This window comes from Notamacropus eugenii, chromosome 6, assembly GCF_028372415.1.
Source record: "Notamacropus eugenii isolate mMacEug1 chromosome 6, mMacEug1.pri_v2, whole genome shotgun sequence".
In the NCBI taxonomy this organism is placed as follows: domain Eukaryota; kingdom Metazoa; phylum Chordata; class Mammalia; order Diprotodontia; family Macropodidae; genus Notamacropus; species Notamacropus eugenii.
The window spans coordinates 164,658,102-164,670,886 of record NC_092877.1 but is presented as its reverse complement, the minus strand read 5'-3'; positions in this window follow the sequence as shown (position 1 = coordinate 164,670,886).

Genomic DNA, 12,785 nt, shown 5'->3' with positions numbered 1-12,785 from the left:
TATATCTTAAAGATATAGTGACTTATCTAGTTGTCCTTTGATTATTCCTTTCTCTCACTATGTGTCCAGCTGATGTTCTTTTTTCACTCATATATTTCTTAGACATTCTTAGATTTCTTGGAACCCTTTATTCAGATTCTCTTTCATAACTTTTTATTTGTGTTGTGTTATGACATATAACTACCATGTATGTTTCTATTTCTCTCTAGTTGAAAATAATATTCAATCCAATAAAGATGGCAGTATTCTATAACTCACAGTTGTTCAACATTATTGATAAAATATTGATATTTTGTGGACATTTTTTTGAGAAAGAAGTTTGGAGACATTCAAATAATTCTTCAGTTTCCTAAAGTTAATCTAGCCCACTCTCTTGCTTTTATTCAATTCTGGACCCAAATCAGTCTAATCAGGGTCAGACACTGTGCTAAGTACTTTGCTAACTTACAGTTCATTTTTAGCATCTGTTGAAGATTCACAACTAAATACACACATACACACACACACACGTGTGTGCGTGTACTTACATTTATACTTTTATTTAAAATATTGATGGACAAGCTTTATAGTTGTTACCACGTAGCCAGGCTAAAAGAATGTTTTTTTAAAAGATGGATAGTAAACAGCTTAGCATAATTATATCTTTTTATGAACCTAGAAAAGTCTCTTAATTCCCACTCTGCTGTATATGAAGAGCCAAATAGAGTCTAAATAATGAATAATTAATGAATAATTTGGAAATAATTTCCAAATAATGAAACTTTATATCAATCAATCAAAAATATAAGTTGGGGAAAGACTCTGAAGATAAATATAGAAGTTTGTCTTTGATTTTAGAGACAATATGACCCCCAGGAATTTATTGAGTAGATGACATAGTAATAGTCAATCATTAAGAAAATTCCTTTGCCAGTATTGTGGAGGACTGACAAATCAAGAGAGAGGAGGCAGGGACACCAATGAGAAGACTGTTGCAATAATTTAGGAAAGAGATTAGAAAAAGATATTTACATGGCAACTCTATTATATACTTAAAAGAAATAGCAAGCTGTACATAATAGATTTGCAATTTCATGTACAGTCATCTTGGTCTTATTCTACTATGTTATAGAAATGCTTTTTTTATTTCATAAATTAAAAATAGAATAAAAAACCTAATAAAATTATACAGAATGAATATTAAAAAAAAAGGTGATGAGGGATTGAATTAATGTAGAATCTGTGTGACTGGAAAAGGGATTGGATTCAAGAGATTTCATGGCAAGATTTGGCAACTGTTTGGGTGTGTGGGATGAAGGACAGGGAGGAGTCAAATATTATACCAAGAAGTTCCTGAAGTAACCAATGGGAGGTTTATTAGTCAGGAGCAGGTTCAATACTCTAAAGAGGAAAAAAATGAATTTTTTGAATATCAACAAGGATTACTATCTTTTGAGAATAACATATACTTAGCTTGGGGACCTGAATCTCTGTCTAACTTGGGATGGAAAGATCCTTCTGGTATATTTATGATCTCCTGATGTACAGAATTATGCTTCTACATCTGAGATGAAAAAATAAAAGTGAAACCCCCCACTCTCACCTCATCCTCCTATACTTTGATTCAGCCAGTTTGTAAATGAGGAGCTTATTCTGGGGGAAAAGTAAAGCAAAACAGAAAGATCAGGATTACTTCTGGCCCACAATCTTTTCCTTCATTCATTTTTTTAATAACTTACTTTCCACCCCCGAGCTAGAAGTTTGTAATGCCTGAATTAACCTTATTCCGTCTGTAGGTTTTGGCTGTATCAGGGAGGAAGGGTGCCAAACCTTGAAGAGGAAGGATGTCTCAGAGGCATTTTTAGAGGGGGCAGACCTGTGGGGCCCCAGGCTGAGGTGGGGTGTTAGGTCATTTCCAAGTAGAGCTGGAGGGAACAGCCAAGTGAACCATGGAGCGACTCAGCCTCACCCAGGGCAGCAACAAGATGGCAGGGACTAGTAAAACACTGTGCTCAGGCCTTATTCATCTGTCTCTGAGTTTCCTCTCTTTTTATTCAAATCACTCTTTGGCTCCCACTTCATGAATACCATTTTTCCAGACTAAGTGGTTGGATGAGAATCTTTTGAGTCCGTTAAGCTGGTATCTAGCACAGAGGTCATTTTTTTTTTTAAGTAATTCATAAAGCCTAGTGTAGTGGAAGGTTTGTCTAGAGAATTAGGAAGACCTGGCCTTAAGTCCCATTTCTGAAACAGACAGGTCAAATCACTTCACCTCCCTCTGCCCTAGTCAACTATGACTGTAGGTTTACAGATGTGCCTTGGGAGTGGACTTTCTTCATCCTTATGCTAGTGAAATCACAGTTCCAGACTCTCTCCCTCCTGTCCAAGCCCTCCCCACACCCAAAAAAAGTTTTTGTGTCAGAGACTTATTCAAATGTTCATAAGATCATTCTCTAACTAAATTGGTATTGCATATAAAATAAATAAGACAACTAGGAACTAAGGTCTAGGGAAATTGCCCTAGGCACATTGAGGTCAGTGAGAGATAGGGTATGAGCTGAAATTGTCCCTATTCCAAACCTAACACTCTAGTCACCATGTTATACCAGTTCTATAAATGTTTGAGGATTATTTAAATGGAAGCTTAAAAAAATCAAAATGTAGATATAGGCAAAAATGTGATTACTGGCTCAAGATTGTTCTGTTTAAAATTCTAACTTTATGACTCCTTAAAAGAAAGTAGTATGTGTGTGTCAGAGGCCAGACTGTACAAAGTTACAGGGAACTGTAGTATTTAATGTTTAAGGAGTAAAGTTTACACTAGATGGTGAGCTTCCCAAGATAGAGATCCTTGTCTTATCTAAACTGGATATCTTCCACAGTCTATTACAGTGCAAGACACACAATTGGCTGTCAATACAAGTCAGTAGAATTGAAACTTTGTTTACAAATTCAGAGATATAGAGAGCTGTGATTCTAGGAACTAGGATGGGAGGTGCAGGGAGAGAAAATCTTGTAATCCAAAGCAAGGAGAATTGTATTGGCAAATGTAGGGCATATGTGGCTATGCTTTCTCCTTTTGCTTCCAGGTATAGAAGGAAAGGGATGGAATCATGAGCACTTGGAGACCTGATTAGGTGTCACGTTGGGCCCAAGCAGCTAGAGATACCAAGCAGATGCCAAGACCTAGGAGAGCCAGGAAGTGACTTAATAGTAATAACAACTGACATTTATATAGTTCATTAAACTTATACATTATTTCATTTGGGTCTCATAATACCCCTGAGAGGTAGAGATCACAGGTAGAACATGCCCATCCCAAACTGTTCCAGTCTCCTGCAGGACACCAGTGCCTACAAGCACTAGGAGGATCCCACCCCATCAACCCCACAGCCATTTCAGCCAGTGCAACTGCAGACTGTCCCCTTCAGGCTCTCTCTCTCTCCTCCTTTGCTTGACATCTGCCTTCCAGAGGGGCCATGTTCTGCCCCACTGTTGTTGCTTAGCTCTTTTCCCTCCTTCCAGTAACTACAGAAAGACTCACCTTCCCTTCCCTACTATGATCCCTCTTGTCCTGCCCCTCTTCTGCCTCCTGTCAGCAGGAGTTGTGCTGCAACAAGAGAGCCCCACTTGCCTCCTGGGGTTATCCAGCATGGGACAGTGGGCCTACAGGGGAGTCCGTAGTCTGTAGACTCCATCATTACCACTTATTTCCCTTCCACCCCAGTGTAGTGTGTCAAGGCTCTACCAACCAACAAGACTTGACCTTCCTCTGAGCTCCTCCTCCCCCCAGCTCTCTCAGTTTTGCCCTAAAGGCACTAAAATTCATAGTTAAAACTGTGAATTTATGTCATCTTGGACAAGTATTTTAAAATCCTCCTACTCCTTTTCTAAATTAGGTTATTCAGAGGCAATTCAGAGTAGCTGGCTACCACCACCACCAACAACTTTGGCATTGCTGTACAACTCCAGCTCCCTCATCCCCTACTTTTGTTCTACCCACATGACCCTCCAGTTCTACAGTGTTCCCACAAACCTTCTTTTCCAGGACTAGATGTACCTTCCTTCATCTCCATTTCCTCTAATATCCACATTCACTGGAACATACTCTTTGCCATAGTCCAGCATCTTTTGATGTTTTAAGGCATTCACCATCCATTTATATCCAGATCCTTGTGGTCATTATATACTGATCCCCCAATCTATCTTGGGGCGTCTCTATGCCCCTGAGACACAACAATCTTGAAATTAGGCCAATTAATAATCCTACAATGTCCTCTAAGTGTTCAAGTAAATGGAAGAGTCAATCAATATGGCAAACTTCTTTGTTTTCTTTTTTAAAGAAACTGCCACAGCCACCCCCATCTTCAGCAACCACCATCCTGATCAATAAGCAATTGTCAATACAGAGGGAAGAGTCTCCACCAGCAAAAAGCTTATAACTTGCTGAAGCTTCAGATGGTGGGTGGCATTTTTTAGTAATAAAATATTTTAAATTCAGTTATGTATATATTTTTAGATATAACACTATTGCACACAGGAAAATGTAAACATGGCTCAGATATGTACTGGGGAATCAAAAAAATTCATGTGACTAACTTTATTGTGATAGTCGCTTTATTGTAGGGGTCTGGAACATACCTGCAATATCTCTACTATTTGCCTTAATATTCTATTTCCATTAGGCAAAATTCTTAAATTCCTTTCTAATCCTAACTCATCATCTTTAAGCTTTATTCCTCCTAATGTTATTATGTGTCTTCAATGTAACCTCCATTCATTACATTTCACTATTCATTACACTATTCATTACATTTTCACTGCCTCTCTTTTAACCTTAGAATTTAGAACTAGACCATTTCAACAGTCTTGAATCCCTGGTGCCTTTTCCCTATTTCCAGTCAGGCCTTGTCAACCTACAACCATTATGGTCTCTCTTCCTGCTGAATGAAGGAAATTCTACAACTTTGTAGAGTGATTTCATCATGAATTTTTATTATTCCCTCTCAACTAGCCCCACTTACTATAAGGAAATCCTTATATTCTTTCCTGATGAATTCTCTCACACCATCCTTGACCACTGCTGCAATTTTCTTCTCTCCTCAAGTCTCATATTACCTTCCCTACTACCTCTCAGGAAATTAGATCACTTCTTTTTTACTGACAAAACAGAGGCTTCCTCTTTTTTCCTAATCTACCTATATCTCGTTGATCTCTCACAGAGTTTGTTCTAAGAAAGAGACAAACAAATTAGCTTGTGTCCATGTTTTTATTTCTCTGACAAGCTGACAACATGAACTGCATGGGAGTTACAGTCCAGTCCAGAGCTGGCTCGATTTGGGAGTTGGGGTGCCCAGTTTATATACCTTTTCAACAAAAGCTGATATCACCCCACCATCATTCTACCTCTTGGCAGAGGAAATACCCGTTCTATCAGATCACCCTCCAATCATACTGGACCACTCTCAGCCTTGGGCTATCTAGACAGAAGAATCTGTTTCCACCCAAACCTGAGCAGAACTTTAATTAAATCAATTCAGGCTCCAGTTGGGGTCTGACCAGGATAAGACTCAATACAATCTCATTATCAGTAATGTCCTTATGAAGAATTTTAGGGAAAGGGGACTGGGGGTGGAGCTCTGAGTTTCCAAGATATAAAGAAAAATCATTTTTCATATTCTCCCATCTGATTCTAATGAGAGGTGTAGCCTTCTCAATGAATCACTAACCAAAATGGTCAACACTACATCAAGGACTTTGGGACTTACGATGGGTAACAATATAGGAGGGGGAAAAGGGGAGTAATTGATTAACACACTGACAAATTAAGAGGGGGCATTCCTTTTAGTAAGTAAATAAACTGTACAGATACAAAGACACAAAGGGAAAGGGTAAAGAATGAGTAAAAATGTCCATTTAAGGCTCAGGAGTCTCATCTCATATTGGGGACACCCCTTGATGAAGTTTTCTGTTCGGAATGCGATCTCTTGCAGACTGTTCTCTTTAAGACTCCTTGTAGAGATCCTCTAGCTTGTGTCCACTCTTCTATAAAATTAATCTTTTTTATAAATTATATACATAAATTATCAATTATCTAACTAATAGCCAGGTCAAATAATGAAATTTAACTCAACCCTTATGTCTCTATTATCACAAAATAAAAAAGTAGGATCTCGGCCAATTTTCGTGTTGATATAGCTAAGAAACTCAAAATAAGGAAAAAAAGAAACAAAAATTAGAACTTAGTTATTATACTTTGCATTAATTCATTAATTATTCCCACATCAGGACGATGAGATTCCACTAAGGAGTTAAAAACAGACTCCAATACATACATACATTAAGTGATCAGTTTTAAAACAGTACATATCAAGTAATAAAACAATTTCAACTTCAGGTCATGTTTAAATAAATAACTCTTAGTTAAAATGGATGCTTCTTTTAAGGCATTTAAAAGACAGACTGCAAGCCATTCTTCTTCTAAAATTAACTAATTGTAATAGAACTGAAATAGGTATGATATTAACTAAGTGACAGATTAATATCCTGGTTTCATAAGTCCTTGGCCTAATTATCCCCATACCATTATGAGGAATTAAAGGACCCTAACTTATATAGGAATATATAGTACTAACAGATGTCAAGGCTAACTACTTAGTTGTTTGGGCTAAAATTCACTCAATCTTATACTTGCATCTTACTACAGTAACCTCAGATGCTACAATATTAATCAATCATTTAATTCATTTAATATCATGCTTACAAAACTTCTGATTATAGAAGATTACATAACTAAAGCAAGGGAACAGTGTTTCCTAACATCATGTTGATTCCAAGCAGAAGCTATGTAGATGTCCAATGGCATTGAGCTAGCCTTAAAGTTTGCCAGGTGGGATATTCATACTGGGAAACTGAGTCAGGAGAATTCTACCTCATGAATAGTCACTCTCCCAACTTCTTGTGAGAGCACCATAGATCCCACAGGGGAGCTGGCATCATATATCAGTGATTAGCATTTCTTAATAGCCATATCTGGAGTCTGACTCAGAATACTGTCAATTAACAGTCCATACAGAATTGAATAGAAATTACAATAATCAGTTTCAAATATATGATTATTATCTCACATTGTCTGGGAACATCTTCAAAGTGAATGTTAAATAGTTTGCATACATTCCTACATATGCACTAGTTCCTGATTAAATAAAAAATGTAAGTAAAATCAAATTTCTCATTAAGATAATACAAGATAGTTCATAAATTACTACTCTTCATAGATTTGCTTCTGTGTTTCTCAAGCTTATTTACCCTTTTCTAGTCATACTCAATGTGAAAGAACAAGATACTTCAGGAATTGAATCTTATACATAAAACAAGTTCAAATACTAATTTTAACTCTTGTTTACATCATGGAATGAATTTGGATCAAAGCAGAAAGATCTTTCCCACTTAGAGATTTCTGATGCTGCTTCCATTGAGCTGCTGTCTCTGACTCTATTTCTCTGAAAGCACCCACTTTAGGCCAATCCAAAAACATAACAAACCCAGGAATGAAACTCGAAATTTACAGTAAGCTAGGACGTAATTATCATTAATATAAAATTATTACTGCAACACATTAGCTTGCCAAATGGAAATTTAAAAGGCCTTCTAAAAATTACACAAAAGATTTTGCAAAGCACTTCTTTGTAAAAGTGTTTCCCTTTCTTAAAAACAGCTTATAATCTATCTTGATGTTATTAAAACAAACTAAATTCTCCAAATAGCTTAGATAACAATCTCAATTTTCATAAGTGAGAGCCAAATAATTTTAGCTTCCCTTTTAAAAACAGACAAATCTTAGAAGTTTAGGATTTCTTAAATTACAGTACTTCAAAATATTGCAACACAGAATCAGATAGAATGTGTGTGTGTGTTTGTCCTTGGTTGCCGAAGAAGACCATGCCATCAAAGAAATGATGACATGACTTGTACTTGACTTTGTTTTGAGTGAGGGAGGAATGTACAGGTCACCAGCCTCACTTCTCCTCCAGAGCCATCTGAATCCAGTGACCAGACAATTCATCAGGACGACTGGAGATGACCCAGGATGAGGCAATTGGGGTTAAGTGACTTACCCAAGGTCACACAGCTAGTTAGTGTCAAGTATCTGAGGTGAGATTTGAACTCAGGTCCTCCTGACTCCTGCACTGGTGCTCTATCCATTGCACCACCTTGCTGCCTGGATAGAATGACCTAACAGTTTACTAATCCATTTTTTTTTTCTGACAGTACAATTCTTAATCTAACAACATTTGGATTATAAGAGAAATTGCTTTTTCAACAATATAGGAGATACAATTGTTTACCAAATTATACAATATAAGTACGTGGGATACAGTGACCCTTACTCAAATTAAACTCAGAGACTTCTCAAGGTGGAAGGCAAAAACGAATTTATTAAAGTGTCATGAGAAGGGGTACTTCCCTTGAGACCATGGTCGGTGTCAGCAAGGGAGTGCACCTGAGCAGAGCAGAGTACAACATTATATAGTCCCTAATGTGAAAACCAACTAGCCTCTCTTCCCATTGGCTGGGAATCCAGGCATACAGTCTAAGCACGGGAATCTAGCCCAGAGACAAAGAACACAGAAAGGATCCTTGCTCACCAATGAGGGATTTTGTTACCAAATATGGAACTTAAGGGAAGAATGCTGATGTGGCAGTGGTAAAGGGGAAGGGTACACCACATCACGTGACCAGAACTTTGGTGGCTCTCCTCCATCCTGGAGCGTTTTATTTGCCTAAGGGGGATACTTAGTTATTTTAGCTTTGGCAGGAAGGGTAGGGGGTTTGAGGACTTGGTGTCTGAGAGGTCTTCACTTAACCTGATTTCACTCATAAGGAAATTTAGAAATATCACAATAATATAAACAATTATCATGTATTTAAACTTGAAACAAAACCAACTAAATACCAATCAGGTGACCCTAGTGGGATATGCTTCCAAATCGCTTTACACAGAAAGTCATTCATCTAATCACCATTGGCATCACATCTAAAAACTCAGATAAAGTTGCCAAGTATGAAACACTTAAAATTTAACTAAAAGTTAACATTCAGATAACATATGTCTTATGCCAATCATGTGATTCTTACAACTTCCCTGGGAGGTGGGTTCCATTATTATCTCCTTCCAGAATTCAGACTGAGGTAAACAGAACTTTCTGAGGGCCACACAGTTAATACATTTCTTTTTTTTTTTTTTTTTTTGCTGATTATTTTTTTTTATTTAGCTTTTAACATTCATTTTCAAAAAATTTTGGGTTACAAATTTTCTCCCCTTTTCTCCCCTCCCCCCCCCAAACACCAAGCATTCTAATTGCCCCTATGACCAATCTGCTCTCTCTTCTATCATCCCTCTCTGCCCTTGCCTCCATCTTCTCTTTTGTCCTGTAGGGCCAGATAGCTTTCTATACCCCTTTACCTGTATTTCTTATTTCATAGTGGCAAGAACATTACTCGACAGTTGATCCTAACACTTTGAGTTCCAACTTCTTTACCTCCCTCCCTCTCCACCCCTTCCCTTTGGAAGGCAAGCAATTCAATATAGGCCAAACCTGTGTAGTTTTGCAAATGACTTCCATAATAGTTGTGTTGTATAGGACTAACTATATTTCCCTCCATCCTATCCTGTCCCCTATTACTTCTATTCTCTTTTGATCCTATCCCTCCCCATGAGTGTCGACCTCAAATTGCACTCTCCTCCCCATGCACTCCCTTTTATCATCCCCCCCCACCCTGCCTATCCCCTTATCCCCCACTTTCCTGTATTGTAAGATAGGTTTTCATACCAAAATGAGTGTGCATTTTATTCTTTCCTTTAGTGGAATGTGATGAGAGTAGACTTCATGTTTTTCTCTCACCTCCCCTCTTTATCCCTCCACTAATAAGTCTTTTGCTTGCCTCTTTTATGAGAGATAATTTGCCCCATTCAATTTCTCCCTTTCTCCTCCCAATATCTTTCTCTCTCACTGCTTGATTTCATTCTTTTTTAAGATATGATCCCATCCTCTTCAATTCACTCTGTGCACTCTGTCTCTATGTATGTGTGCGTGTGTGCATGTATGTGTGTGTAATCCCACCCAGTACCCAGATACTGAAATGTTTCAAGAGTTACAAATATTGTCTTTCCATGTAGGAATGTAAACAGTTCAACTTTAGTAAGTCCCTTATGACTTCTCCTTGCTGTTCACCTTTGCATGGTTCTCTTCATTCTTGTGTTTGAAAGTCAAATTTTCTTTTCAGTTCTGGTCTTTTCATCAAGAATGCTTGAAAGTCCTCTATTTCATCGAAAGACCAATTTTTCCCCTAAAGTATTATACTCAGTTTTGCTGGGTAGGTGATTCTTGGTTTTAGTCCTAGTTCCTTTGACTTCTGGAATATCCTATTCCATGCCCTTGGATCCCTTAAGGTAGAAGCTGCTAGATCTTGTGTTATCCTGATTGTATTTCCACAATACTTGAATTGTTTCTTTCTAGCTGCTTGCAATATTTTCTCCTTGACCTGGGAACTCTGGAATTTGGCCACAACGTTCCTAGGAGTTTCTCTTTTTGGATCTCTTTCAGGTGGTGTTCTGTGGATTCCTTGCATATTTATTTTGCCCTCTGGTTCTAGAATCTCAGGGCAGTTGTCCTTGATAATTTCATGAAAGATGATGTCTAGGCTCTTCTTTTGATCATGGCTTTCAGATAGTCCCATAATTTTTAAATTGTCTCTCCTGGATCTATTTTCCAGGTCAGTTGTTTTTCCCATGAGATATTTCACATTATCTTCCATTTTTCCATTCTTCTCACTTTGTTCTGTGATTTCTTGCTTTCTCATTAAGTCCTTAACCTCCATTTGTGCCATTCTAATTTTGAAAGAACTATTTTCTTCAGTGAGCTTTTGAATCTCCTTTTCCATTTGGCTAATTCTGCTTTTGAAAGCATTCTTCTCCTCATTGGCTTTTTGGACCTCTTTTGCCAATTGAGTTAGGCTAGTTTTCAAGGTGTTATTTTCTTCAACATTTTTTTGGGTCTCCTTTAGCAGGGAGCTGATTTGCTGTTCATGCTTTGACTTCATGTCTCTCATTTCTCTTCCCAGCTTTTCCTCCACCTCTCTAACTTGATTTTCAAAATTCTTTTTGAGCTCTTCCATGGCCTGAGCCCATTGGGTGGGCTGGGACACAGAAGCCTTGATTTCTGTGTCTTTCCCTGATAGTAAGCATTGTTCTTCCTCATCAGAAAGGAAGGGAGGAAATGCCTGTTCACCAAGAAAGTAACCTTCTATAGTCTTATTTCTTTTCCCTTTTCTGGGCATTTTCCCAGCCAGTGACTTGACCTCTGAATATTTTCCTCACACCCACCTTGCCTCTTGATCCTCCCAGCCAGTGTTTGGGGTCTGAGATTCAAATGCTGCTTCCAGCCTCAGGGCTTTGGGTGGGAGCAGGGCTGCTATTCAGTGTGAGATTAAGTTCAGATGCTCAGGTCGGGGCAGGGCTGCCTCTCAGGCTCAGTTCCCTCAGGGATTTTATGCACAGACCTTCAACAATGGATCCAGGCTCCTGCCTGCTTGGGGAGCCTCAGCCTGCCGCCGCCCCTCAGCTTCTGTCTCCCGAGGGTGCCGGAGCCATGGGGGCACCCCACTTCCCCCTCGACCCGCCAATGAGACTCTCTCACTGACCCCCGTCACCTGTGGGTGGAGGGACTTGTGTGGCCGCTGGAGATCCCATCCCTTGGATCTGTTCCTCTCGGTGCCGCGGCCGCAGCAGGGCTGTACTCAGCTCCCAGTCCCGGCGCTCAGTCCACAGCACGAAGGACTTTTTGTGAGAGGTTTGCAGGTCTCTCTGGAACAGAAATCTCCCTCGCTCCAATGTTCTGTGGCCTCTGGCTGCAGAATTCACTGTGAGTTACTTCTTTGTAGTTGTTCTATGAGTTGTGGGTTCGGAACTATGTGTATGTGCGTCTTTCTACTCCGCCATCTTGGCTCCGCCCAGTTAATACATTTCTTAATGCTGACAACAATGTCTTTTTGTGCTTAATCCTGATAGGAAGAACACTCTCAGGTGTTGTTCTTCTTCCTTCAGGGCAGATTTTGACTTCAATCAAATCAAATCTGGTTTTATAATTGCTAATGGCAAACATTTTAATTTTTTTAAAGTCTAATACTCTTGGCCCTTTAAAAAGTAACAGTCGACCTGAAAGTTTGGCTAAAAGGGGCAACAGGCAAATACATATAGTTTATTTCCTTAAAACTAGCGGTTACATGGCCATGGAACCAGAAAGAAAACCTCTGACTGCCTGAGAAAGAAATGATCGGGCTTAAATACACTTTACCATGAGAAAGGAATTTTCTTAGTGGTATAAGTTGTAAATTTGGTGAGAAAAGACAATTAACAAGGTAGAGTCAGTTGGAAATTAAGATCCTAGGATGCCTGTGTTCTTCTGTCTCTGCATGTCAATATAAGAAAAATCCCACCATTCTGGTTGTAGGCATCCTGTCATAAACAGATCTTTGAAGTTGCTAACACAGGAAAGGGCATTTGTAGAGCAAAACAAAGCAGTCTGATTGATTAGTTCAGAATTTGACCCTTATTAAAAGTCAAAAATGATATTGTTATCAAAATATATCCATAAATTCATATACTCCCTTAAAAGGACAGGTAATGACAATTCCCAGTTCTGAATATTTTTTTCTCTACTTCCTTAAAAAACTGAAGTTTTGTCTCCTTAGACACTTAGAGGTGCCCTAAACATTCCAGTTCCCCATTCCCATTCTCCTGGGAA